This window comes from Squalius cephalus (assembly GCF_949319135.1).
Source record: "Squalius cephalus genome assembly, chromosome: 25".
In the NCBI taxonomy this organism is placed as follows: Eukaryota; Metazoa; Chordata; class Actinopteri; order Cypriniformes; family Leuciscidae; genus Squalius; species Squalius cephalus.
The window spans coordinates 19629329-19654450 of record NC_137146.1 but is presented as its reverse complement, the minus strand read 5'-3'; the positions used below and the strand labels follow the sequence as shown (position 1 = coordinate 19654450).

Sequence of the window (25122 nt, the reverse complement as noted above, 5' to 3'; positions counted from 1 at the left end):
TTTATTTTTTGGACTAAAACATTCTGGCTTTTTTTAAACTCAAACATAATTCTTAAATTGAATAATAATAATAATAAAAGAATAAAATGGGTTTAGTTCTGATTTCGTTGAAATCGCTCGCTCTCCGTACCTAACTTTTCCTGAATACAATCACAATTGAAACTGTGACATTGATTTCATACAACAGGATATTAACAGTTAAAATGAAGTCATTTACATTTTAGATACAATATTGACTGTTTTTGTTCTGTTTCAGCAGCGAAAATAGTTAAACAAAGATCACAGAAGAACGCATGATCTCACAGGAACGTGTTTTCTCATAACTGAATGATTCAGCATTTTGAACGAATTGGTTGACTCAAAGATTGAATGATCAATCCATAAACATCTGTTTATGTTTATGGATTGGATGTTTATGGATCCATGTTTATGGATCTGTATATGTTTATGGATTACGAATCGTTTGAACGAATGAATCAATGACTCGCTCATTAAGACGGTCACTTGGCGACATCTAATGGCGGTTTAGTGTTGTTTAAAAGCATAATTCTTTCCAACGTGTGTGTGATTTGTGTGTGCACCATTATAAATGTCCGTGCGGACGTCCGTATTTTTCTTTCACTTTTATATTAGCGATTTAAAAGCACCCGCTCGTGTCACACACGTCGATTAACCGGTGGGAAAATATCCTCAGACACATACCTAATAAATGTATATTTAAATACATTATTGGCCTAGCTGGTAAAAAGTTTTATATATTATTTTGATGTCCTTTTGGACACTAGAGGGCAGTATAGCCCTATGTATGACTTGAATTTTTTTTTTACTTTACTGTTTTAAAATTTAGAATAAAATTAGAATAAAATTCTTTTTAAAAACAGAATAAAATGGGTTTAGTTGTGATATTTGTATACTTTTATATAGAAATAAATGGTATAAAATTACATTTTTAGAAGATTTGAGGCTTTTAGTGCCTTTTGGAGGCTGATTTTGCAAAAAATCCACATTCAAACCAAAATATCTGACTTCCTGATGGTCGGAGCTAATGACTTTAAATTAGAAAGTTGTCCGGGTCGATGAGATCAACATACGTACTGAGTTGTGCTACTGTAGGTAAAACGACCCCCCCCACTTTTGTCAAAAGCATTTTGAAAGTGACACATTTCCTGCTGCCAGTTGGTGGCGCTTTAACTTTGACACACAATAGTTACATCCATCTGATAGGCCTCTTACCATGAACAAACTGCTGAAGTTTCATCAAGATCAGTTAATGTATGCATTAGTTATAACACTTCGTGTTTCTCTTTTCTCGCCATTAACCCTCTGGGGACCAAAAACGCGCCCGCGCGTTTTGCTCGTTTTTTTTTTTTAGCAATGAAAATAAACACTAAATGCTCTGTTAATTTTGATCTTTCATTTTCGTGTAATACATCAAACGATCCTGTTCAGTTTCTATTTTTTTTCTGTATACTCACAATAAAAATAAAGTGTTTTGCTTTTTGACAAATAAAGAAAAATTAACATGATGCGATTTCTGCCTTCTCACTGTCAGTAAACTCCCATTTGAAACGCGTTCGAAAATGATCTATAACTCCGCGAAAATTCAGTCAAACAGGCAAACAGACCCACGGGCATAAAGCTTGAGATCGCATCTGTTAAATGAAGTAACTTATATAAAAAACAAATATTCTCATCTTCTGTAATCTGTATAAAAAGAGAGCGACTCCAGTCGAGCTCATTACGAGCTAATTCACAGTAATGTGACCACTCCCCGGAGAGCGCGTGCTATTCAAACGCAAATTCTGAGAACTATTGAAGATCTGTGAAACGCCCACATCAGCTGTAAACAAAGCGCGTCGCGATCGAGTGAGGCATAATATAGCCTACCTTATGGAGAAAAGATTCCTCAGAACAGTGCTGATATGAGGAACAATATATCCTGATATGAGGAGCAGATCCCGCTGAGGAGTGAGGTAGGCTGTTTTCTTTTCTCAAGTGTGGAATAACGTTATGGAATAACGTTAGTGTAGGCCTATGCAAACCGCAAAAAGATGAATCGCATTTCTATAATATGACTCGCCTTTCTGTGAGATGAATGAAGGGTACATATTTGTAAAGACTGTTTAGCCTAAATATAAATCGCGCGTCTGTGTGTGAAAGAATAAACTGCTTTGCTATAGTCTACTGAGATGAGTAAAAATCGACTGGAATATGTTGAAATAAAATGTATTTGTATAAGCAACGTATTAAACTGCAAATTAGCATTTATATGCCCTAATATTTCATAAAAACAACGTTACAGTCAGTCACTTGTTGACTAGATTTGGGTACAGTTTTTAGGCTACTGTAAAATATACTGCCACATAAAATAAGCTTTTGTTTAGCAATTTCTGCTCATATCTAACGTTTTTTATATATATATATATATATATATATATATATATATATATATATATATATATATATATATATATATATATATATATATATATTTGTCAAAAATAAAGTCATAGACTAAGATGTTAGATGTTCCAATGTTGGCTATATTCAAACTAATGAATACATATGATAAAATGTAGGCCTATAATCTTTTTTCTTTTTCTTTTTTACAAAGAAAGAGTACACTTGAAATATTGTTGAAATTGTAATTATTGTTGTAATTGTAACATTTTTAATAAAATAGCAAAACATATTTACAAGAGAGATGTAAGCAAAATCTTAAATGGTCAATATAAGTCTTCTTCTAAATACATCCTTTGTCCTTGCATTGTGGCTCAGTCAGTGTCACACCTGGTGGTGGTGTGGCGCAATGGATAAGACACATGCCTTTGGTGTGAGAGACCCGGGTTCGAATCCACTGTGAGACACCAATGTGTCCCTGAGCAAGACACTTAAACCCCTAGTTGCTCCAGAGGCGTGCGACCTCTGACATATATAGCAATTGTAAGTCGCTTTGGATAAAAGCGTCAGCTAAATGAATAAATGTAAAAAAATGTACCTGAAAGAATGGCTCATTAGGCAGAGTCATTATGCAGAGTGGGTGTAAACTACTCCTCCCCCTCGCATATTGGCTTTCCAAGCAAAACCTGTTTTACACCATTTAAATCAATGTATTTTTTTTTTGTGAACGATAAAGCAAGACTATTTTCATATAATTTTGAAGCTAGAACTCAAAGGGACCACATCCATTGGTCAAAAGTCTTGTGGACACATATTTAATATGTGTTTTGTGGTCTTAATTCAGCAACTTTCATTTTTATTTTTTCCAATAACCACGCATAAACATTATTCTCTTAAAAATACAAACATCTACATACAAGTTGCTCGCATATTATGGTAGCCCTGTTTGTGCTATATAGAGTGAATTTACACCTTTGTCATTAACATGTTTATAAATAACTGAAAAAAGCACAAATGTCAAGGCATGTCAGAACATCTCAAGGGCCCCAAAAACACCTTGGTCCCCAGAGGGTTAATTTGTTTCCTCGCCACAGCCAAACCGTTCGAGATATCAAAAATCCGTCCGCAATTTAGCATCCTCAATGTCTTGACTTCACGCTGACCGAGTTTGGAGGCGAATCGATGTATTTCCTAGGAGGAGTACATTAAATTCCACAGCAAGCGTTTCCAAACAACCCTAAATAGCCGACTTCCTGTTGGGCTGGCGTAAAACTTAGAGCACGAAAGTAGTTCGGCCCGATGAGATCTATATGTGTACCGAGTTTCAAATTAATTCATGCAAGCGTGTTTGATATATGGACCAAGTTTTAGAACCCCGTTCAAGGGGGCGCTGTTGAGCCCCCCTGCCACGCCCGGCTACCAGATTCAGCCCCGCCCTGATGGCCGCGGGTTCTGACCTGTGTGCAAAGTTTCAAGAGTTTTCGAGCACGTTTAGGGACCCAAAAGCCCCAGAAACCTTGAAAAACAAATGAAAAAGTAAATCTCACTCAACTGACAAATCACCCCCACCCCTCACACACTCAGAGACAGAGAGAGAGAGAAAATTCTCCAAAAAATCACATTCAAACCAAAATATCTGACTTTCTGTTGCTTTGAGCTAATAAGTGTAAATTAGAAAGTTGTCCGGCTCGATAAGAACAATATACATACCAAGTTTTGTGATTCTAGGTAAAACTAAGCCCCCATTTTTGACTAAAGGTGGCGCTACTGAGCCCCTCACCACGCCCGTTTCTGAAACTTTGCCCATGTCTACTGGATAATAAGTGTGATGTGTCTGTCGAGTTTCATGCAATTTCAAGTATGTTAAGAGTCTCAAAAGCATCAAAAAAGAATATTAAAGTTTGATGCGTTGCCATGGCAACAGTATCTAAGATATCAATAATCCTTTCACAGGTCTACATCTGCCGTGTGTCTACATTATACACATAAAGTTTGAAGCAAATCGGGTAAAAATAAGAGAGTGATTTCAAAGCATTTTGAAAGTGACACACTTCCTGATGCCAGTTGGTGGCGCTATAACTTTGACTCACAATAGTCACATCCTTGTGTTCGGCCTCTTACAACGAACACACTGCTGAAGTTTCATCAAGATCAGATAATGTATGCTGAAGTTATAACACACTTCCTGTGTCCCTTATTCGCCATAAATTCGTTTCCTTGCCACGGCCAAACCGTTCGAGATATCAAAAATCCGTCCGCAATTTAGCATCCTCAATGTCTTGACTTCATGCTGACCGAGATTGGAGGCGATTGGATGAATTCTCTAGGAGGAGTACATTAAATTCCACAGCATGCGTTTCAAAACAACCCATAATAGCCGACTTCCTGTTGGGCTGGCGTAAAAAGTAAAAGTACGAAAGTTGTTCGGCCCGATGAGATCTATATGTGTACCGAGTTTCATATTATTACATGCAAGCGTGTCTGATTTATGGACCAAGTTTTCGGACCCCGTTCAAGGGGGCGCTGTCGAGCCCCCCTGCCACGCCCGGGTACCAGCTTCAGCCCGGCCCTGATGGCCGCGGGTTCTGACCCGTGTGCAAAGTTTCAAGAGTTTTCGAGCACGTTAAGGGTCTCAAAAGTGCCCGAAAGGTTGACAGAAAAATAAGAATAATAATAATAATAATAAATAATCCTACCGAAAACAATAGGGCCTTCGCCCTTTCAGGGCTTGGGCCCTAAATATAGCTGCGAGCAGCGATTACGGGCCCAAGCCGGTGGCACCGCAACCCCGGTGCCTTTAGTTACCTAAAGGCACCGGGGTGGCGGTACCGCCGGCTTTGGCCCTCCATCGCTGCTCGCAGCTATATTTATATATATATATATATATATATATATATATACATACATACATACACACACATACATATATATATATATATATATATATATATATATATATATTATTGTTCAAAAGTTTGGGGTCAGTAAGATTTTTAATGTTTTTAGGAGAAGTCTCTTCTGCTCACCAAGGCTGCATTTATTGATTAAAAATACAAACAAAAACAGTAATATTGTGAAATATTATTCCAATTTAAAACAGCTGTTTTCAATTTTTAAATATTTTACATAGTAATTCATTTCTGTGATCAAAGTTGAGTTTTCAGCATCATTACTGCAGTCTTCAGTGTCACATGATCCTTCAGAAATCATACTAATATGATGATTGATGCTCAATAAATATTCATTATTATTTTCAATGTTGAAAACAGTTGTGTACAGATTTTTTTTTTTCAAAATGCTTTGATGAATGTAAAGTTCAAAAGAACAGCATATATTTCAAATATATATATTTTTAACATTATAAATGTCTTTACTGTAACTGTTGATCAGTTTAACTCATCCTTCATAAATAAAAGTACTGATTTATTTTATTTATTTCCCCAAAAAATAAAATTTTAATTATTACTAACCCAAAACTTTTGAGCGGTAGTGTTTAACGTTACAAAAGCTTTAGATTTCAGATAAATGCTGTTCTTTTGAACTTTCTATTCATCAAAGACTGTACACAACTGTTTTCGACATTTAAAATAATAATGAATGTTTCTTGAGTATCAATCATCATATTAGAATAATTTCTGAAGGATCATGTGACAGTGACGACTGGAGTAATGATGCTGAAAACTCAGCTTTGATCACAGGAATAAATAACAGTTTAAAATATATTAAAATAGAAAGCAGCTGTTTTAAATTGGAATAATATTTTACAATATTACTGTTTTTGTTTGTATTTTTAATCAAATAAATGCAGCCTTGGTGAGCAGAAGAAACTTCTCTGTTATGTGCGCGCCACAGACTGCACGCACGTCCGCTTAGAGTTCCGCCTTTTGCCTTCCGTCAATATTACGTTATTAGAAAATATTTTTTTAGAGAATCGATTTTTTGACATTTGTGAATCGATTCAGAATCGTCCACGTCCGCATCGCGATGCATCTAAGAATACATTTTTTCTCCCACCCCTAGATTTCATACAACAGGTTAATAAACAGTTACAATTAAGTCACTTACATTTTAGATGCAATGTTGACTGTTTTTGTTCTGTTTCAGCAGCGAAAATAGTTAAACAAAGATCACGGCAGAACCATCACGCATCACGTGTTTTCTCATAACTGAACGATTCAGCATTTTTAACGAATCGGTTGACTCAAAGATTGAATGATCAATCCATAAACATCTGTCTTAATCATGATCGACTCATTCGAACGAATCGTTTGAACGAATGAATCAATGACTCGCTTATTAAGATGGATGCCTGGCGACACCTAATGGCGGTTTAGTGTTGTTTAAAAGCATCATTCTTTCCCACATGTGTGTGATTTGTGTGTGCAACATTATCATTATTTTTCTTACACTATTATATTAGCGATTTAAAAGCACCCACTCGTGTCACACGTCGATTAACCGGTGGGAAAATATCCTCAGACACATACCTAATACATGTATATTTAAATACAATATTGGCCTACCTGGTAAAAAGTTTTATATACTATTTTGATGTCCTTTTGGACACAAGAGGGCAGTATAGCCCTATGTTTGCTTTTTTGTTGAACCAAATAGCACTAAATAGCCTGTTTTAACTTTTTCATTCTTCTTGAATTGCAAAAACAGAATAAAATGGGTTTAGTTGTGATATTTGTATACTTTTATATAGAAATAAATGGTATATAATTACATTTTTAGAAGATTTTTAGTGTTTCCTTTTTGGACATTATTTAATCCCTCGCCATAGCAAAACCGTTTGAGATATTTATTATCCATTCACAATTTAGCATATTTAATGTAGTTTCATCATGTTGAAAAAGTTTGGTACGAATAAAATAAATAGTTTAAGAGGAGTGGCTAAAAATTCAGAGGCTGATTTTGCAAAAAAATCCACATTCAGACCAAAATATCTGACTTCCTGATGGCCAGAGCTATTGAATGTAAATTAGAAAGTTGTCCGGCTTGATGAGAACAATATACAAACTATTTTTTCTTTACTGTAGTTAAAACTAACCCCCCCACTTTTGTCAAAAGCATGTTGAAAGTGACACACTTCCTGCTGCCAGTTGGTGGCGCTATAACTTTGACTCACAATAGCTACATCCATCTGATCGGACTCTTACCACGAACACACTGCTGAAGTTTCATCAAGATCAGTTAATGTATGCAGAAGTTATTCCACTTCCGTGTTTCTCTTTTCTCGCCATAAATTCGATTCCTCGCCACGGCCAAACCGTTCGAGATATCAAAAATCCGTCCGCAATTTAGCATCCTCAATGTCTTGACTACATCCACACCGAGTTTGAAGGGGGCACGGTGAATTTTCTAGGAGGAGTATTTCACATTCCACAGCAAGCGTTTTCCAAACAACCCATAATAGCTGACTTCCTGTTGGGCTGGCGTAAAACTTGACCGGGGTAAAGTTGTTCGGCCCGATGAGATCTATATGTGTACCGAGTTTCATATTAATTCATGCGAGCGTGTTTGATATATGGATCAAGTTTTAGAACCCCGTTCAAGGGGGCGCTGTTGAGCCCCCCAGCCACGCCCGGGTCCCAGCTTCAGCCCGGCCCTGATGGCCGTGGGTTCTGACCTGTGTGCAAAGTTTCAAGAGTTTTTGAGCACGTTAAGGACCCCAAAAGCCCCTGAAACCTTGATTAACAATATAAAAGCAATAGTCAAATCCCCCCCTCCCCTCACACACACACAGACACAGAGAGGGAGAGAAAATTCTTCAGAAAATCCACATTCAAACCAAAATATCTCTCTTCCTGTTGGTCAGAGATGGTTCATGTAAATTAGAAAGTTGTCCGTCTTGATGAGAACAATACACATACCAAGTTTTGTTGCTGTTGATAAAACTAACACCCCCACTTATGACTAAAGGTGGCGCTACTGAGCCCCTCACCACGCCCGTTTCTGAAACTTTGCACATGTCTACTGGATAATAAATGTGATGTGTCTGTCGAGTTTCATGCAATTTCAAGTATGTTAAGAGTCTCAAAAGCATAAAAAAAGAATATTAAAGTTTGATGCGTTGCCACGGCAACAGTATCTAAGATATCAATAATCCTTTCACAGGTTTACATCTGCCGTGTGTCTACATTGTACACATAAAGTTTGAAGCAAATCTGGTAAAAATAAGACAGTGATTTCAAAGCATTTTAATAGTGATGTACTTCCTGCTGCCTGTTGGTGGCGCTATAACTTTGACTCACAATAGTCACATCTGTGCGATCGGCCTCTTACAACGAACACACTGCTGAAGTTTCATCAAGATCAGTTAATGTATGCAGAAGTTATAACACACTTCCTGTTTCATTTTTTCGCCATAAATTCGTTTCCTCGCCACGGCCAAACCGTTCGAGATATCAAAAATCCGTCCGCAATTTAGCATCCTCAATGTCTTGACTTCATGCACACCGAGTTTGGAGGCGAATCGATGAATTCCCTAGGAGGAGTACATTAAATTCCACAGCATGCGTTTCCAAACAACCCTAAATAGCCGACTTCCTGTTGGGCTGGCGTAAAACTTAGAGCACGAAAGTTGTTCGGCCCGATGAGTTCTATATGTGTACCGAGTTTCATATTATTACATGCAAGCGTGTCTGATTTATGGACAAGTGTTCGGATCCCGTTCCAGGGGGCGCTGTCGAGCCCCCCTGCCACGCCCGGGTACCAGCTTCAGTCCGGCCCTGATGGCCGCGGGTTCTGACCTGTGTGCAAAATTTCAAGAGTTTTCGAGCATGTTAAGGGCCCCAAAAGTGGCCGAAAGGTTGACAAAATAATAATAATAATAATAATAATAATAATAATCCTACCGAAAACAATAGGGCCTTCGCCCTTTCAGGGCTTGGGCCCTAATAATAATAATAAATAATCCTACCGGAAACAATAGGGCCTTCGCCCTTTCAGGGCTTGGGCCCTAAATATATCTGCGAGCAGCGATTACGGGCCCAAGCCGGTGGCACCACAACCCCGATGCCTTTAGTTACCTAAAGGCACCGGGCTGGCGGTGCCGCCGGCTTTGGCCCTTCATCGCTGCTCGCAGCTATATTTATATATATATATATATATATATATATATATATATATATATATATCTTTAATGTATTTTTATCATGTTGAAAAAGTTTGGTGTGAATAAAATAAACCACTTAGGAGGAGTAACTAAAAAATCCACATTCAAACCAAAATATCTGACTTCCTGTTGCTCGGAGCTAATGACTGTAAATTAGAAAGTTATCCGGCTCGATGAGACCAATATGCGTACTGATTTTTGTAATTGTGGTTAAAAGTAACCCCCCCACTTTTGTCAAAAGCATTTTGAAAGTTACACACTTCCTGCTACCAGTTGGTGGCACTATAACTTTGACTCACAATAGTTACATCCATCTGACTGGCCTTTTACCATGAACACACTGCTGAAGTTTCATCAAGATCAGTTAATGTATGCAGAAGTTATAACACTTCGTGTTTCTCTTTTCTCGCCATAAATGCGTTTCCACGCCACGGCCAAACCGTTCGAGATATCAAAAATCCGTCCGCAATTTAGCATCCTCAATGACTTGACTTCATGCACACAGAGTTTGGTGGCGATTTAATTAATTTTCTAGGAGGAGTGTTTCAAATTCCACAGCAAGCGTTCTCCAAACAACACATAATAGCTGACTTCCTGTTGGACGGAGCTAATAACTTAGAGTGCGGAAGTTGTTCGGCCCGATGAGATCTATATGTGTACCGAGTTTCATATTAATTCATGCAAGTGTGTTTGATATATGGACCAAGTTTTCAGACCGTGTTCAAGGGGGCGCTGTTGAGCCCCCCTGCCACGCCCAGTTACCAGCTTCAGCCCGGCACTGATGGCCGTGGGTTCTGAACTGTGTGCAAAGTTTCAAGAGTTTTTGAGCATGTTAAGGACCCCAAAAGCCCCTGAAACCTTGAAAAACTAAGATTAAATGGAATAGACAAATCCCCCACCCCCACCCCGCTACACACACACACACAGAGACGTAGGCTAGAGGCAGAGAGAGAGGTAGAAAATCCTCATTCAAACCAAAATATCTGACTTTCTGTTGGTCGGAGCTAAGGAGTATAAATTAGAAAGTTGTCCGGCTTGATGAGAACAATATACGTACCAAGTTTTGTGATTCTAGGAAAAACTAAGCCCCCATTTTTGACTAAAGGTGGCGCTACTGAGCCATTCCACCACACCCGTTTCTGAAACTTTGCACATGTCTACTGGCTAATAAATATGATGTGTCTGTCGAGTTTCATCCAATTTCAAGCATGCTAATAGTCTCAAAAACATCAAAAAAGAATATTAAAGTTTGATGTGTTGCCATGGCAACAGTATCTAAGATATCAATAATCCTTTCACAGGTCTACATCTGCCGTGTGTTTACATTATACACATAAAGTTTGAAGCAAATCGGGTAAAATTAAGAGGGTGATTTCAAAGCATTTTGAAAGTGAGTGTGTGTGTGTGTGTGCGGCGTGGGCGCGATTGAAGAGTGGACACATAAAAACATACTCCGTCATTATACAGGACGACATTCAAACTGGAAAGTGTTAACTTATATGTGTGTACAGTCGCAATAAAACACAACATTGTGCTTTTGTAAAATAATTTCAAGCAATCCACCCCCCGAAAGGCACTAATTGTAAAATTAAACTAAAATGCTCATGGCTGCACGGGCATTCATAACGGTGCGCATCCACGGCAAGGAACGAGCAGAACAGAGTGAACGTTTTTCAGTTAATTCCTACTTCCATAGGAATTCATTTGAAACGCTCGCTCAACCACTATCAATGTCAGTGCGGACGAGCATATTTTACTTTCGTTTTTAAGTTGGCGATTCAAAAGCCCCCAGCGGTGTCACACATAGATTAACCAGTGGTAAAATATTCTCACCGTCACAAACCTAGTATATTTTTATGTAGATACAATAGGCCTACCTGATTTTGAACACAAGAGGGCAGTATAGCCCTATGTATGACTTGACTTTTATGGGACTAAATAGTACAATTACTATTTTTAAACTTTTAAATTATTAAATTGAAAAAAAAAAAAAAGAATAAAATGGGTTTAGTTGTGATATTTGTATACTTTTATATAGAAATAAATGGTTTATAATTACATTTTTAGAAGATGAGGCTTTTAGTTTCCTTTTTGTACATTACTTTAGTCCCTCACTATAGCAAAACCGTTTGAGATATTTATTATCCATTCACAATTTAGCATATTTTATGTATTTTCATCATGTTGAAAAAGTTTGGTGGGAATAAAATAAATAGTTTAAGAGGAGTGGCTAAAAATTCAGAGGCTGATTTTGCAAAAAAATCCACATTCAGACCAAAATATCTGACTTCCTGATGGCTGGAGCTAATGAATGTAAATTAGAAAGTTGTCCGGCTTGATGAGAACAATATACGTACTATTTTTTTTTTACTGTAGTTAAAACTAACCCCCCCACTTTTGTCAAAAGCATGTTGAAAGTGACACACTTCCTGCTGCCAGTTGGTGGCGCTATAACTTTGACTCACAATAGTTACATCCATCTGATCGGCCTCTTACCACGAACACACTGCTGAAGTTTCATCAAGATCAGTCAATGTATGCAGAATTTATTCCACTTCGTGTTTCTCTTTTCTCGCCATAAATTCGATTCCTCGCCACGGCCAAACCGTTCGAGATATCAAAAATCCGTCCGCAATTTAGCATCCTCAAAGTCTTGACCATCACCAGTCCTGTCTGTTTCATGGATCACCTGCTCCTGGTTTTTGTTTTTCTTGTTCACACACACTCACACAAGCACACATTTTTGTTGTCTGTCATTGTTTAATAAAAATATTTTATTTGAAAACCTTCATTTGTATCAGCAATGCTTAAATTCGTTTTTAATCTGTTATAGTTTTGATAATGTGTATGGCTTAATATTAAAATAATATTCTTAGTCTTAACATGATAATGTTTCACATTGTGGTCCTGGGGGTGGCCACTTTCATCAGAAGAAGTGAGCTAGCTTCTAAGCGAATTCTGAACGGACCGCCACGGCAGACCTCTTTACGTGATCACAAAGGTAGGCTAATGGCTGAATCAAAATTTATAAGCAAAATCACGGGAATCAATAGCCTAATACAGCCCAGTTGTGCTAAAATAAATATCATGAGACGTCCATCATCAGATGAATGATATGGAAAAGTTAAGTTAGAGCCGCTAAAGCCAGTGCTACTACCCATGCGAACATGAACACTAAGCTTTTCCCTCCAAAAATATAGCCTAAAACTTGTCTCCAAATGCAAAACTGACATTAACAAAATGCAATAATGCAATAACAGCTGAAAAAGTACTTGGGTGTGTGTTTTATTTTATATTTACCGTTCAATAATGCAATCGCTGCTGTCTGTCCCATAGAAGAACATGACAGCCAGCGTATGTTTTGGAACTATTGGGGCTTACATGAACCACGTGACAGCCATAGCGGCGACATCAAAGAGTGTCGCAACTCTTTCTCTCTATGGCTCTGGCTATAATAGGGTCATATAGAAATTGCCCTGCTGAAAAAAACAATAGAAACCATTACAGAATTGCTAATGGTTTCCACTACAAAACCATTACAAACCATCAGCCGTTAACCATTAAAACCATTACCAAGTGGAGTCCATTACGTAGTGTGTTTTGGGCCATATTCCATTAGGATTTATTGGTTTTAAGGTTCTCTTACGAGAGGTTCTCTCGTATTGCGTAGTTACTACGCTACGGGAAAGCCTTTCTTTCTCGAGATACTGAAGCCAAAAATTATCCTTAATTTTTATAATCTTGTCAACGCAGTGCGGCAGCCTGCAGACCTAGGGCAGGCTTACTAGCGTGCCCATTGGCTGCCCTGCGGCAACTGCAGCAGCCTACCGCTGAGCCCTTGGCGTGACGTCACGACCAATGAGCGCGCTTGGCGCGCTTAATGCGTCACAGCCCGCGAAAAGGGGTGTGGCTTAGCGTATAAAAGCGGGGCTCGGAGGCTGCTTCTCTGATTTCTGTCTTTTCAGCGAAGCTCTACGCATCGCTGCTCTCTGAGGAAGCCGCCGTCGAATCAAGCGACCAGCACGCCGAGGATCTCAGCCTGAGGACGCCGGCCGCCTTCGCCGCCTTCAGCTTTCCCTGCCTGCTTCGCTATCCGGCGAATATATCCTTTTACTGCTCTGTGTTGTATGTGTTTGTGTGTTCGCCCCGCGACACACTTTGCATCTAAAAGAGCGCGAGGCGTTGTTGCAAATGCCTCGCTCATCCTGTGGCTCGTGCAGAGCCGCGCTCAGCGACGGAGACCGCCACGTGATCTGCGCTCTCTGACTGGGTTTCGACCACGCAGCCCGCGCCCTTCACGGGCGGCTGCGAACAGTGTGAGGACTTGCCGATGTCGACCCTGCGGGCTCGACTCGCCATGTTTCACGATCCTCCACCTTCTCCGGCTGCCTCTTCCGGGCCGCGTAAGAAAAAACGCCGCTCTCAAAGGCCTCCCGAGCCGGTGGTTATAGCTGAGCGCTCGCCGGAGCCCCTCCCGCGAGCCTCGCTCTCTCCTTCTCCCCCGCCCTTCACCGACGCGCAGCGGCCGGCCTCTGCCCGCACTGCCGTCGCCTCAGGGGATGAAGCAGACCAGCTGGTTACTCCCCTCTGTCAAGCCGCGCAAACGGCGCCGCTCACAAGGGATGTCAGAACGGACGGTCACGGGCTATAGCTTCCTTTACGTTACAAGGAAGCTACCCCCCCCCCCCCGGATGACGCACGCCCTCTCCCCCTCTGTTCGAGCCGCGCAAGGCGCCGCTCACAAGGGATGTCAGAAGTAGACGGTCACGGGCTGGCTTCCTTTACGTTATAAGAAAGCTACCCCGCGTCTCGGTCGCGCGCGTCACTCTCCGGCCACCTCCGTTTCTCACACATTTCTCAGTCCCCTCCTAGCTCAGGCGACTAGAAATATCTATATTGCAGTAAACGAGCCTGTTGTTATACACGCACGCCTGCAAACAAACGATGTCACAGCACATAATGACATCTTCCCGCTCTCTCTCCCTTTGTTCGAGCCGCGCAACTGCGCCGTTCTCAAGGGATATCAGAGCGGACGTCACGAGCACCGGCGAAAGGAGGAAGAGAGAGTGTTTTCGTCCCGCTTAGGCCGGACTTCCTCCAATCCTCGCATATTTCTCAGTCCCCTCTAAGTTCAGGCGGCTGGAAATACTAATACTGCAGTAAACGAGCCTGTTTTAATACACGCGCGCCTGCAAACAAACGCTCGGTCATATGCTCGCACTGACTGGAAGCTCATGTGTGCCCCTGTGGCTCAGTGGCAGAACATTAGGCTTCCGCACCAGAGACCCGTGTTCGAATCCGGCTCTGGCAGCAGAAAAACTTTTTTCTGCTTGCTTCTCCGAGCTCGCGGCCAGCTTTCTTACATACAGAAAGCAAACCCGCATCTCACGGGATACATATTTCTCAGTCCCCTCTAAGTTCAGGCGGCTGGAAATACTAATGCTGCAGTAAACGGGCCTGTTTTAATACATGCGCGCCTGCAAACAAACGCCGAAACGAAACACGACGCTCGGTCATATGCTCGCACTGACTGGAAGCTCATGTGTGCCCCTGTGGCTCAGTGGCAGAACATTAGGCTTCCGCACCAGAGACCCGTGTTCGAATCCGGCTCTGGCAGCAGAAAAACTTTTTTCTGCTTGCTTCTCCGAGCTCGTGGCCAGCTTTCTTACATACAGAAAGCAAACCCGCATCTCACGGGATACATATTTCTCAGTCCCCTCTAAGTTCAGGCGGCTGGAAATACTAATGCTGCAGTAAACGGGCCTGTTTTAATACACGCGCGCCTGCAAACAAACGCCGAAACACGACGCTCGGTCATATGCTCGCACCAACTGGAAGCTCATGTGTGCCCCTGTGGCTCAGTGGCAGAATATTACGCTTCTGCACTGGAGACCCGTGTTCAAATCCGGCTCTAGGCGGCAGAAAAATATTTTTTCTGCTGGCTTCTCCGAGCTCGCGGCCAGCTTTCTTACATACAGAAAGCGAACCCGCATCTCACAGGATGGTGCTTGAGTATTTATGAGCGTCTAAACATATGAGCCATCAAAGCATTTGCTCTATAACGCCGATGGTGTTACAAGTGTAGAAAATGTGCCCACTCCCATGTGCTCACTGCTACACACAAAACACGGTCTCCCCGGTAACGCTCACAGAGCGCACTCTCATAAAGCGGACACATGCCGCTTGAGTACTAAGTGTAGTAAATGTGCCCACAACTCTGTGCTCACACCTAGCTGCTGCCCGCTCTATCACACAGTTACCCCGGGTTGCAGATCCTCTAAAGCTCACAAACATTCCGGCTCTGGCCGAAGGTGTCATAAGTGTAGAAAATGTGCCCACTCCCATGTGCTCACTGCTTCACACAAAAATGGTCCCCATGGTAACGCTCACAGAGCGCACTCTCATAAAGCGGACACAAGCCGCTCGAGTACTAAGTGTAGTAAATGTGCCCACAACTTTGTGCTCACACCTACCCGCTGCTCGCTCTGCCATTCAGTTACCTCGGGTCGCACACCCTCTAAGCTCCCAAACACTGGCCGTGTCATAAGTGTAAACTCTGCGCCCGCTCACGTGCACGCGCACTCACTTTTAGACATTACAATCCCCACGCCGCTTTCGTGCCAGGGGTGTTTGTCAGCAAATCGCGCTCCATCCTCTGGGACCGAGCTACCGAACGCTGTACAGCCGGCCAATACTGTTTACCAGCCCCCGTGTTCGAGCACCAGCGGCGCGCACGCCGCTCCATCCTCTCTGATACAGGTTCCCCAATCCCGCGCAGCGCGGCGATCTGAACCCAGAGACCATTCGACCCCTAGCTATGCATGCGGAAGCATGGGAAGCTATTCAGGGCGCGTCAGAATGGGTGCTGAGTACTATAAAACACGGCTATGCGCTTCAATTCGCTCGTCGCCCTCCGCGCTTTCTAGCACAGACGGAGACGAAAGTGAGTTCAGAAGCTGCGCACCTGCTTCAAGCCGAAATAGCGAAGCTGCTGCGCAAAATGGCTATAGAACAGGTCCATCCTTCTCTGAGCGAGTCGAGCTTTTACAGCCGCTACTTCCTCGTACCCAAGAAGGACGGAGTGCTAAGACCTATTTTAGATCTGAGACATCTGAACAAAGCCCTCATGAGACGGCCGTTCAAAATGATCACAACCAGAAAAATCCTCGCGCAGATTCGCCCAGGAGACTGGTTTATCTCTCTCGATCTAAAAGACGCATATTTTCAGATCCAGATAACTCCCCGTCACAGGCCATTCTTGAGATTCGCCTTCAACGGTCGAGTATATCAGTACACAATCCTGCCCTTCGGCCTGTCTTTGGCACCCCGTACATTACGAAATGCATGGACACGGCTCTCGCTCCCCTGAGAAAACAGGGAATGCGAATACTGAATTATCTGGACGATTGGCTTATTCTAGCGCTGTCAGAGACGGAACTTGTGTCTCACAGAACAGCGCTTCTCAGCCATCTGGAGGATCTGGGTCTCTCGGTCACTGGACCAAGAGCTCGCTATCGCCCCGTCAGTCAATTTCCTTCTTGGAATAGAACTGGACTCGGTGGCTATGACGGCCAGACTGTCGGAGCAGTGCGCGCGCCGCATCCGCCTCCTCGCCGCATCCCTCCAAATAGGCAGCCGGGTTCCGCTGAGGACATTCCAGCGTATCCTGGGGCATATTGCCTCAGCTGCAGCAGCGCTCCAGCTGGGCTTACTGCGCATGCGCCCGCTTCAACGCTGGCTGAAAGCGCGCGTGCCCCACCGAGCCTGGGCGGCCGGCGGCTTGCGAGTCAGAGTGAATCAGAGCTGCATTTCAGCCCTGCAGCCCTGGCTGGCAGCCGAATGGTATCACACAGGAGTGACTATGGGAGTGATTTCACACCGGAAAGTTGTCTCGACAGACGCTTCCAACCTAGGTTGGGGAGCGCTCTTCGAAGGCAGACCGGTCTATGGCCGCTGGTCAGACCAGGAGAATCTCCTACACATAAACTGTCTAGAGATGCTCGCGGTCGAGAAAGCGCTCAAACACTTCCTCCCATTCCTCCACGGTCACCATGTTCTAGTCCGCACGGACAATACATCGGTAGTGGCCTATGTGAATCGCCAGGGCGGTGTCAGATCAAAGACGCTCTGCACCCTGGCGGAACGCCTCCTCGTGTGGGCTCAGCACTCTCTGCGCTCGCTGAGAGCCGCGCATGTGCCTGGCCACCTGAACGAGGGCCCCGACAGACTGTCCAGGGACATCGTTCCCCCTGGGGAGTGGTCTCTACACCCCCAAACAGTCCAGTCACTGTGGCGCCGTTTCGGCAAAGCGAAAGTCGACCTTTTTGCGTCAAAAGACAACGCTCATTGCCCAGAGTTCTTCTCGAAGAACGAGGACGCGCTGGCCCAGACCTGGCCCAGCGGCCCGCTGTATGCTTTTCCCCCGGTCTCTCTGCTGCCTCAGGTCATCAAGAGAATCAGGGAAGCGCGCCACACAGTGCTCCTCTTAGCCCCATACTGGGAGAACCAAGCTTGGTTCCCGGATCTAATACAGCTGGCAGACTCAGCCCCCTGGCCGATACCGGTGAAGAGAGACCTTCTCTCTCAAGCCCGCGGCTCGATATGGCATCCCCATCCAGAGCGCTGTCTCTGCATGCGTGGAGCCTCAACGATTACACGCTGATCTGCCAGACGGGGTCATGAACACGATCATACAATCTAGAGCCCCCTCTACGAGGCGGCTCTACATGTCGAAATGGTCAGTGTTTAACAGATGGTGCACTGCTAAGGGGCTCGATCCACAGACATGTGGGGTATCACGAGTACTGTGTTTCCTTCAAGAGTTACTGGACGCGGGCAGGTCCCCCTCCACGCTCAAAGTCTATGTCACGGCCATTTCAGCGCTCTCTGTTTCAGAGCTGGGCCGCGCATTAGGAAGGAACGAGTTCGCCATCCGCTTCCTTAGAGGAGCCAGGAGGATGAACCCCCCGCGACCCCCCTCGGTTCCTATGTGGGATCTTTCACTGGTCTTGGAGGCCCTGAAAGCGCATCCCTTCGAACCCTTGGAAACTGTGGATATGAAATACCTCACGCTCAAAACCGTTTTTCTGATAGCACTGTCTTCAGTCAAACGAGTGGTGGAACAGCTCTTTGTTTCGTTTGGCGGGCGCACCAAGGGTCTCGCCGCCTCGAAACACAGCCTGTCCAGATGGATAGTGGACGCTATTGCTGCTGCTTATGCGTCTAAAGACCTGCAGTGCCCATTGGGCATTCAAGCTCACTCCACCAGAGGCATGGCCTCGTCGTGGGCGTGGTCCAGCGGGATTCCCATTCATGACATTTGTGCAGCGGCAGGCTGGGCCTCCCCCTCCACATTTGTTAGGTTTTACAACCTGGATGTTCCCACCTTGCAGGCGAAAGTGTTATCAGTCTAAGTCTCGCGTATGCCAGCCCACTATCTGTGCGCGGGCTACGTTGTGTGATTTAGCTCTACTGGTTGAGCTGCACTATACAGGGAATTGTCAGTTCGGACCGGCCGTGCCGCTCCTAACCCCCTAGTGTGTGCTTATGTACGGCGCTAGCCCTCTGTGGGCCGCCCGGCTCTCTGCTATCACGTTCCCCGGGCTCTCCCTGGGACTCATTCAGTGGATGCTGGGCGCGCACGGCGTTGACAAGGGTGTTCCCGTAGCGTAGTAACTACGCAATACGAGAGAACCTCTCGCAAGAGAACGTTTCGGTTACTAACGTAACCTCTGTTCTCTCTAGAAGAGGGAACGAGTATTGCGTAGCCCGCCGTGCTCGCGCCACGAGCTCATTCGCTTCATGCGACAGAAACCAGAGAAGCAGCCTCCGAGCCCCGCTTTTATACGCTAAGCCACACCCCTTTTCGCGGGCTGTGACGCATTAAGCGCGCCAAGCGCGCTCATTGGTCGTGACGTCACGCCAAGGGCTCAGCGGTAGGCTGCTGCAGTTGCCGCAGGGCAGCCAATGGGCACGCTAGTAAGCCTGCCCTAGGTCTGCAGGCTGCCGCACTGCGTTGACAAGATTATAAAAATTAAGGATAATTTTTGGCTTCAGTATCTCGAGAAAGAAAGGCTTTCCCGTAGCGTAGTAACTACGCAATACTCGTTCCCTCTTCTAGAGAGAACAGAGGTTACGTTAGTAACCGAAACGGTTTCCATTACAAATTTGTATTGGTCATGTATTTTAATGGTTTCCATTACAGTTTTGTATTGGTTCTGATGGTTTCATTACAAATTTGTATTGGTTCTGATGGTTTCATTACAAATTTGTATTGGTCATGTATTTTAATGGTTTCCATTACAGTTTTGTATTGGTTCTGATGGCTTCATTACAAATTTGTATTGATCTTGAATTGCACATATTTAATGGTTTCCATTACAGTTTTTTGTATTGGTTAAGATTTGTAGGTTTAATGCATTTAGCTGTTAATAATTAGGACATTAATTATAGTTTTTAATTAATTAATTTGAATTATTATTACAATTATACACAACTGATATAAGCTGCACACCAACTTTTCAATAGCTTACAGCTCAGGTTTTGTTTAGCAAAGAATGAAGAACATGCACCTGAAATAAAAATGATATACAGTATTAAGACCGTTTTTTTTACTCAACCCATATGGAAATAAACATCTGACACAAAACATTAATATTACATTTTTATTATTTGATTCACAGTTATTCTTTTACATTGTATGGCTTCACTGGGGCTGAATGATTAGACCTGCAAAAAGAAGGAGAATTCATTAGGACAATGTACCTCTTAAACCACATTACCAGTGCATAAGATTATCCATACACTATATTTTTAAATATATTCATCCAACATCTTTGGGCGTACTTTGAGCAGATTCAAGATCTTGCCAGCTGTGAACTTTGTCCACTAGTCATGTAATGTTCATAGCATTACAGTCATCTGTTATTTAACCTTCTCCAGGTGTAGGTTTTAAATTATAAAACATAGTTCAGGTTAGGGATGCACCGAAATTTAGTCAAGTTAGCGTTTTTGCTCTTAAAAACAGACGCCCATAATAGTATCAAACTGCAGAGCAGCACTATTGAATGGGAAAGAAAGCTGGGTCTCGAGCAAAAAAAGCTGCTCAACAGTTACCCAATGATATGATGAAATGTAAAAGTACAAAGATATTATAAGAAAACATTACTATTACATTAACATATCGCACTGAAGTAGGCTGCTTTAAAATTAACATTTATTTAAATTAAAAGAAATTCTTCTTTTGGCAAAATTACATTTCCTAAATAACCTAAACAGAGGCTTTACTCCCTTAGAACTTAAATTATCAATGTTTCATTGCATCACTGTTGGAAAACCTTTTTACCTTTATAAAGGATATTTTTTCCCGAATTTTATTAAATGTAGGCCTATGCTCCATCTTTCATTTCAAAATATTCAATTATCAATACATTCAATTAGAATAAGACACTAGGCTGTTAACAATCAAAACGTTGGGAAACACAGTAAGACATTTATATTATAAACTTCTTAGATACCTTTAGAGTTGCTCTATCTTGTTCAGGTTTCATCTGATTATTCTCAGTTATCATCTGAAAAAAGGAAAGAAGAGCAAATAAAAAATATAAAAGACAAATAAATACTAATTTTAGTATTACTTATTGAAAGCCAATTTCAACAGAGGTTGCTATTTTTACCAACTTCTTCAATGATATTATTTAATTTAATATAATATATTATATTTAATCTAACAAGCACAAATAGTTTTCGATATTGGTATTAGCCACAATGAGCTGTGAATTATGGGTTATCAGTATCGATCCTAATATTCCATTATGTGTGTCCCGGTAAAACTAGTGTCCTCATAGACCAGGATTCTGTCAAACTAACACAACACACTGAGATTCTCTAGTCAAGTTAAACATCAGGAACATGTACTTATGATGTCCTCATAAAACTGTGTCCTCATAAAACAGGTGCAAGACACACACATCCTGACACACTGTGATAAACACGCATGTTATGTGATGCATTAAAGCCATGAACATATTGTTTTATCATTCATACCTATCTGTGGTAGTGATATTGCAGTATAGGCCTCTGTGAAGTCAGGCTATGTAAAGACTATGCCATGTTATTTTACAGTTGATTACTCAATTTCTGTACCTAAATTAGACTTACGTGGAATATTTTTATTTTGCATCTTTGTTACATTTTTTTACCTATGCTTGCAATTTATTATTTTCTGTGCAGAAACCCCTACAAAATCACACCAATCCAGAATGATTAATTATTTCCCAAATACAGCTATTTAAGTAATTTGGTGAAATAGTTTTTCATATTGCATTATATATTGCAGAAAAAATGAAATATTGCAATATCAGTTTTTTGCAATATCGTGCAGGTCTATTTCCATGGGTAATTTTTAACCTTTAATATTAACTTTTAATAATAAAACAAGTAAAATCATCACTTTAAATAACACAATGTATCTGCTTTATTAAACAGTATCACCTAAACATGGAAACACTGAACTCACTTTATAATGATTGCTGAATCTGCCCTGGAGCTCATCTTTGTCTTTCTCCTGAAGTGTAAACTGCATGTCCTCCTCCATAGGCTTGATCTTCTCCTTCACTGACTCACTTCAGGCATTATCTCATGTGTCTGCTGTCATAGAAAAAGGCCCTCAATAATCCTGACCATTGCATTTCTTTTGACATATTATTCAACAAGCTTAAACTTAAAGGTATAGTGGAGGATTTTTTTCTTCCGGATGGATCATCTATACTATTGGTCCTCCTAATTGTCAATAATTCTGGTGATATGTTTACGTAAGGCTGTCATACGTGCTCGTCCCTTAGTTTTCGCTTTCTGCGCATGTGCACTTTCAGGTGTTTATGTGTGGTGACTGGTGAGCTACGGTTAACGCCATTCATTGAAGCTCGCCGTTTCACCGGGTTGTTTGAAAATGTCTGAGGGTCGCAAGAGAAAAAGTTTGTACGAAGTGTATGAGAAGAAGAGAAAGGCCTCAGAAGAGAGAAACAAGACCAGAGTGTTTTTGGGAGATTGTTTCACACGATGGCGTGCACTGAAAACACAGGTTGGGCTTTCCACTGATGCCTCAGTCGCAAGGTTTCTACTCGACAGGTAAAGTTTGGCATGCTATTTGGAGAAAAAGTGCAAATCTTCTTTTGGAAAGTAATGTTGTATGAGCGATGCCGACAGCAACTTGTAAACAGAGCGTGCACGAGGAGAACCTCGCACACGTTTAATAGCCGTTCCCTCTCGGGAGCAGAGTGTTGCGCATGTGCATTTTTTTAAAAAGTGGAGAGGGCGGTTCTTATCTAAAATTCGGAAAGATCCTCCACTATACCTTTAAGACATAAACTGTGTTTAAGTGAATATAAGTATTAGTATTGTTTCAGTACCCATGCCTACATATGGGTGTGTTCATATGGATGAAAGCCTGTTGTGTTCAGTCTCTTGATTTGTGATAGTGGCAGCTATTGTGAAACTCACCTTCTTCATCTACTGAGTGTGGATGGCATCAAGGTCTTGTCCTGAAGAATACAGGGCCAAACGCTAGGGATTGTATCTCATCTGATAACAAGAGCATAGCCATAAGTTTAAGAACTCTAATGATATCTTTACCCCCTGATATTGCATTGAGGATATCAATTCAAACATTTTAAAGGCTAAGAGTATGAGCTATGAGTATACTCATACTTATAAGCTGGCCCGATATCTGTGAAAAATAACTTGCGTGCCTGAACCACATTTAGCATTTAAAAGTAAAAAGAATTTCAGTATTTATCAGTAAAAAAAAATGCATACAAAATAAATACCCCTGAGTTGGACAGTATGGTGTCTGTCTCATTGGCCAACATAATTCAAACCAGACCTAGAGAAATAAAATAAAATATACCAATAACCATGATATCCTGTTATCATAATAGTTAAATTAATTATTATAACTACAACCATTATAACATTATATTTGTCGCCTATTATTTATCTGATTATTTAGCTTACATGCTTCTCAAGGACAATCTCAATGAAAAAACCTGGGGTTAATGATTTTAAAATGTGCTCCTTCTTTCAAAAGCATAAATCTTACAGACCCCAAACCTTTGAACAGTGGGGGGTTTTTGCATGATTTTCCAGCGCTGTTTTTCCTTTATATTTAACTGAAATTTTTAACTCTAAAAAAAAATTATCTTGCAAATAAGTGTATTGTGATTGTCAAAACATTTTAGTAACTAAACTGAATTGTATTAGGTTTAGTGACAACATGTTACAATGTTTATATGGTACAATTTCTGGTAAGATACGTTTTTTATTATTGCTTGAAACAAATTTCAGGATTTCAATTCAGTTCAATTCTTGTGATTTGATTTAATTGACTGATTTGGATAAATATTAGAAGATAGGCATTCATTTTTCTCAAGAAAAAAATCTCACCTAATGCTGTAAACATACAGAGAACCTTATCAGCGGGTAAAATTATTTAAGGTTAAAATAACTTTATTTAACAAATTAAATATAATGCATTTTTTTATTAATAACAACTTTATTTAATGATAAGTAAATATAATAAATATGTAATATAGTAGCCTATGTTTAGCAAAATACTCTCTATAGCTCTTTTTTTCTAGCTAACTAACGTGCTATAGCCTATGGTCATCAAATGGCTTTCCTGAGGTAAATGTTATGTGACAATTGTTCTCCAGCTGTTTTATTGACCCTTTCCGCGGTTGAAAAACACTGATTGATCGATATTATGTATGATGAATATACATTTCGGTAAGTTGTACGTTTTATTTTAACATTGTTCATTCGTGTTTATTTACTATTAGCTAGAGGTGATCAGTTCACGTGCCGCTAGGGATCTTTCACGTCACATTTACAAACGCCAAAACGGTGTTTATTGTTTGAATTTCGTAATAAAATTGACAGAATCTGAGAGCTGAGATTTTTTTATATCATAAATAACCTGCTCTGAATAGTCTGTCGGTCTCCGTGTCCTCTTTGCTTCGCGATTTTTCTGTGGGTGAGAAGGGTTAATTGCGCGTGGCAGCTCTTCAGTAACAGTAAAATGGTAAATGGAAATTCTACTTTAGAAGTAGGCTACATTTTAACAAAAAACCGGGACAATTCGTGTCCCGGGAAAGAATATTAATTTTCCGGGACTGTCCCTCAAAAAAGAGAACAATCCCTGGAAAACCGGGACGGGTGGCAACCCTAACACAAAGATGTGGTTAAAACCCCAAACTTTCATAAACAAGAGCTCCAGTCTATAACGTTAGTTAGCCTTAGCTTAACGTAACGTTAAGTGAAAATGGTTGAGATGCTAACGGACTTTTTTGAAGACACAAAGCCATTTCTATAAAGTAAATATTCAACGGAAGCTTGTCAATTACACGCAATAAAGGTGTCAGGGACGTTTGTATGTATTATTTGTGTGAATTTGTTGACTAAACTCACCTGAAAGCAGCAGTGGCGGCTCCAGAGATTTTCTGTTGCAGGTGCTATGGGGATGCTCAACACTTAAGAGAAGGTGCTTTGAATTTTGGGGCGTTTCATTATGGAGGTCGCATTGGACCACCATAATGAAACGCCAT

The 25122-nt window shown here is 41.6% G+C and overlaps 1 protein-coding gene and 1 long non-coding RNA gene across 2 annotated transcripts in view; both read right to left on the bottom strand.

Annotated features, from left to right (window-relative positions):
* LOC307153911 (ADP-ribosyl cyclase/cyclic ADP-ribose hydrolase 1) overlaps positions 1 to 25122 on the bottom strand; it is a 479938-nt gene that overhangs the window by 220704 nt on the left and 234112 nt on the right. The gene's annotated exons all lie outside the window — the stretch shown is intronic.
* Positions 22043 to 23402, bottom strand: LOC307153916. The gene is made up of 3 exons (XR_013820226.1): positions 23347 to 23402; positions 23021 to 23101; positions 22043 to 22168 (listed from the first exon to the last, which is right to left on the bottom strand). It is a non-coding gene; the product is annotated as an uncharacterized lncRNA (long non-coding RNA).